Source organism: Triticum dicoccoides, chromosome 3A, assembly GCF_002162155.2.
Source record: "Triticum dicoccoides isolate Atlit2015 ecotype Zavitan chromosome 3A, WEW_v2.0, whole genome shotgun sequence".
Classification (NCBI taxonomy): Eukaryota; Viridiplantae; Streptophyta; class Magnoliopsida; order Poales; family Poaceae; genus Triticum; species Triticum dicoccoides.
In genome coordinates, this window is record NC_041384.1 from 601,224,981 (window position 1) to 601,230,343 (window position 5,363).

The following is a 5,363-nucleotide window of genomic DNA, read 5'->3' on the forward strand; positions in this document are numbered from 1 at the left end:
CATGCTGTAAAAAACAGAAACTTTAGCGCCCACGAGAATTGCTGCCATTTTTATTTGGAGAGTGCTATTTATATAATTATTTTTGCATATGATTGATAGATAAATTCCTCAGGTCCAGAAATTTATTTGAGAATTTTATGAGTTCCAGAAGTATATGTTTGATCCATATTACTACAGACTGTTCTGTTTTTGACAAATTCTGTTTTTCATGTGTTGTTTACTTATTTTGATGAATCTATGGATAGTAAAAGAGTTTACAAACCATAGAGAAGTTGTAATACAGTATGTTTAACACCAACATAAATAAATAATGAGTTCATTACAGTACCTTGAAGTGGTGATTTATTTTCTTATACCAACGAAGCTTACGAGTTTTCTGTTAAGTTTTGTGTTGTGAAGTTTTCAAGTTTTGGGTAAAGATTCGATGGACTATGGAATAAGGAGTGACAAGAGCCTAAGATTGGGGATGCCCAAGGCACCCCAAGGTAATATTCAAGGACAACCAAGAGCCTAAGCTTGGGGATGCCCCGGAAGGCCTCCCCTCATTCGTCTTCATTCATCGGTAACTTTACTTGGAGCTATATTTTTATTCGCCACATGATATGTGTTTTGCTTTAAGCGTCATTTTATTTCATTATGTTTTTCTTGCTGTTTGAATAAAATACAAAGATCTGAAAATCTTAAATGTTAGAGAGTCTTCACGTAGTTGCATAATTATTCGACTACTCATTGATCTTCACTTATATCTTTCGGAGTAGTTTGTCGTTTGCTCTAGTGCTTCACTTATATCTTTTTAGAGCACGGTGGTGGTATTATAGAAATAGATGAACTCTCATGCTTCACTTATATCATTTTGAGAGTTTTAAATAGCATGGTAATTTTCTTAAATAATCCTAATATGCTAGGCATCCAAGAATAGTAAAAACTTTCATATAGAGTATTGAATACTAAGAGAAGTTTGATGCTTGATGATTGTTTTGAGATATGGAGATGGTGATATTAGAGTCATGCTAGTTGAGTAGTTGTGAATTTGAGAAATACTTGTGCTAAAGTTTGTGATTCCCGTAGCATGCACATATGGTGAACCGTTCTGTGATGAAGTCGGAGCATGATTTATTTATTGATTGTCCTCCTTATGAGTGGCGGTCGGGGACGAGCGATGGTCTTTTCCTACCAATCTATCCCCCTAAGAGGATGGACGTAGTACTTTGTTTCGATAACTAATAGATTTTTGCAATAAGTATGTGAGTTCTTTATGACTAATGTTGAGTCCATGGATTATACACACTCTCACCCTTCCACCATTGCTAGCCTCACTAGTACCGCGCAACTTTCGCCGGTACCATAAACCCACCATATACCTTCCTCAAAACAGCCACCATACCTACATATTATGGCATTTCCATAGCCATTCCGAGATATATTGCCATGCAACTTTCCACCATTCCTCTTATTATGACACGCTTGATCATTATCATATTGCTTTGCATGATCATGTAGTTGGCATCGTATTGGTGGCAAGGCCACCGTTCATAATTCTTTCATACATGTCACTCATGCATCATTGCACATCCCGGTACACCGCCGGAGGCATTCATATAGAGTCATATTTTTTTCAAAGTATCGAGTTGTAATTCTTGAGTTGTAAGAAAAATAAAAGTGTGATGATCATCATTATTAGAGCATTGTTCCAGTGAGGAAAGGATGATGGAGACTATGATTCCCCCACAAGTCGGGATGAGACTCCGGAAGAAAATAAATAAATAAAAGAGGCCAAAGAAGCCCAAATAAAAAAAAGAGAAAAGAGGCCATAAAAAAAGAGAAGGCCCAAATAAAAAAAATAAAAAAATGAATGAGAGAAAAAGAGAGAAGGGGCAATGCTACTATCCTTTTACCACAATTGTGCTTCAAAGTAGCACCATGATCTTCATGATAGAGAGTCTCCTATGCTGTCACTTTCATATACTAGTGGGAATCTTTCATTATAGAACTTGGCTTGTATATTCCAATGATGGGCTCCCTCAAAATGCCCTAGGTCTTCGTGAGCAAGCAAGTTGGATGCACACCCACTTAGTTTCTTTTGAGCTTTCATAAATTTATAGTTCTAGTGCATCCGTTGCATGGAAAGCCCTACTCACTCACATTGATATCTATTGATGGGCATCTTCATAGCCCGTTGATACGCCTAGTTGATGTGAGACTATCTTCTCCTTTTTTGTCTTCTCCACAACCACCATTCTATTCCACCTATAGTGCTATGTCCATGGCTCACGCTCATGTATTGCGTGAAGATTGAAAAAGTTTGAGAACATCAAAAGTATGAAACAATTGCTTGGCTTGTCATCGGGGTTGTGCATGATTTAAATATGTTGTGTGGTGAAGATGTAGCATAGCCAGACTATATGATTTTGTAGGGATAACTTTCTTTGGCCATGTTATTTTGAAGAGACATAATTGCTTAGTTAGTATGCTTGAAGTATTATTATTTCTATGTCAATATGAACTTTTGTCTTAAATCTTATGGATCTGAATATTCATACCACAATTAAGAAGAATTACATTGAAATTATGCCAAGTAGCACTCCGCATCAAAAATTCTGTTTTTATCATTTACCTACTCGAGGACGAGCATGAATTAAGCTTGGGGTTGCTTGATACGTCTCCAACGTATCTATAATTTTTGATTGCTCCATGCTATATTATCTACTGTTTTGGACAATATTGGGCTTTATTATCCACTTTTATATTATTTTTGGGACTAGCCTATTAACCTAGAGCCCAGTGCCAGTTTTTGTTTTTTCCTTGTTTTAGAGTATCGTAGACAAGGAAAATCAAACGGAGTCCAATTGACCTGAAACTTCACGAAACTTATTTTTGGAAGGAAAGCAACCTGATGGACTTGGAGTGCGCATCAGGAAAGAAATGAGGGAGCCACGAGGTAGGGGGCGCGCCCTCCACCCTCGTGGGCCCCTCGTGGCCCCCTGACGTACTTCGTCCGCCTATATATCTCCATATACCCTAAAAACATCGGGGAGCACAATAGATCAGGAGTTCCGCCGCCAGAAGCCTCTGTAGCCACCGAAAGCCAATCTAGACCCATTCCGGCACCCTGCCGGAGGGGGCAATCCCTCTCTGGTGGCCATCTTCATCATCCTAGTAGTTCTCCCTCGGGGTTGAGGGTATGTACCAGTAGCTATGTGTTTGATCTCTCTCTCGTGTTCTTGAGGTGATACGATCTTGATGTATCGCGAGCTTTGCTACTATATTTGGATCCTATGATGTTTCTCCCCCCCTCTACTCTCTTGTAATGGATTGAGTTTCCCTTTTGAAGTTATCTTATCGGATTGAGTCTTTAAAGATTTGAGAACACTTGATGTATGTCTTGCCATGCGTATCTGTGGTGACAATGGGATATCACGTGATTCACTTGATGTATGTTTTGGTGATCAACTTGCGGGTTCCGCCCATGAACCTATGCATAGGGGTTGGCACACGTTTTCGTCGTGATTCTCCGGTAGAAACTTTGGGGCACTCTTTGAGGTTCTATGTGTTGGTTGAATAGATGAATCTGAGATTGTGTGATGCATATCGTATAATCATGCCCATGGATACTTGAGGTGACATTGGAGTATCTAGGTGACATTAGAGTTTTGGTTGATTTGTGTCTTAAGGTGATATTCTAGTACGAACTCTAGGGATGTTTGTGACACTTATAGGAATAGCCCAACGGATTGATTAGAAAGAATAACTTTGAGGTGGTTTCGTACCCTACCATAATCTCTTCGTTTGTTCTCCCCTATTAGTGACTTTGGAGTGACTCTTTGTTGCATGTTGAGGGATAGTTATGTGATCCAATTATGTTATTATTGTTGAGAGGACTTGCACTAGCGAAAGTATGAACCCTAGGCCTTGTTTACTATCATTGCAATACCGTTTATGCTCACTTTTATCATTAGTTACCTTGCAGTTTTTATATTTTCAGATTACAAAAACTATTATCTACTATCCATATTGCACTTGTATCACCATCTCTTCGCCGAACTAGTGCACCTATACAATTTACCATTGTATTGGGTGTGTTGGGGACACAAGAGACTCTTTGTTATTTGGTTGCAGGGTTGCTTGAGAGAGACCATCTTCATCCTATGCCTCCTACAGATTGATAAACCTTAGGTCATCCACTTGAGGGAAATTTGCTACTGTCCTACAAACCTCTGCACTTGGAGGCCCAACAACGTCTACAAGAAGAAGGTTGTGTAGTAGACATCAGGAGGGCGTGCGCGTGGGGGAAGCGAATCTGGACGTGCAAGATGTGTTTTCGCCTGACAGTGGTGGCCTAGATGCGGTTTTCCCTTCCATCGGAGCCTCGATGCGCCCCCTAGTGCGCTGGGTTTGTCCTGGAGTCGCCGGGCCCAAAAAGGCACGAGCTGATGTATTTCGGCATCTTGGGGGAGCGATTGAGGGTTTTTTCAGCGCTGGCGCAAAAAAGTCGCCTTAGGGGGCCTGGCACCCGCATGTCCAAGGGCACCGGGTAGTCGGCCTCGTAGAGGAGGCGCGCCTCATCCTCGTGCAGTTGGCGGTGGTTGAAGCCGTTCGACGCCTGGGAAGCGCTCGACCATTGCCGTCGATGAGGGAGAGAGTGGGAGAGGGGGTCATGAGAGGCATCGACGGCGAGAGGGGGAAAGAGGGGTGTCGGTGGCGAGGGTGTGTGCGTTCACCGGCGAGGGAGGGCGGCTTTTATAGCCACAGATGGGCGGTGGGAGGGCTGCCGCCATGTGCCGCGTGGCGTGAGCGGGCCGGACGCGTGGCGCCACGCCACGCCGCCCGTGAGGCATCAATGGAAGGCTGACCGACGCGGCAGCGTGACAGCCTTATAATTGATTCCCGCAGGAACCGAGGTGATGAGGACGACGAAGGCGGCGAGTCGCTGACTCGGCTTGCCCACTTCTTTTTGCGCCAAAAAACGTTTCCCCCAGCGCTCCCTAGCGCGTCGGGTTCGGCCTGGGTCCACCGGCGCCAAATTTTGTCCTAACCGGCGAAAATTGGGCTTCTGGGGCGCGACTAGGCCGAATTTTCGGCGCCTGATACGTCTCCAACGTATCTATAATTTTTGATTGTTCCATGCTATTATATTATCTGTTTTGGTTGTTTTATATGCATTAATATGCTATTTTATATTATTTTTGGGACTAACCTATTAACCTAGAGCCCAGTGCCAGTTTCTGTTTTTTCTCTTGTTTTTGAGTTTCGCAAAAAAGGAATACCAAAGGGAGTCCAAATGGAATGAAACCTTCATGATGATTTTTCTTGGACCAGAAGACACCCCAGAGACTTGGAGATCAAGTCGGAAGAGCCACGAAGCG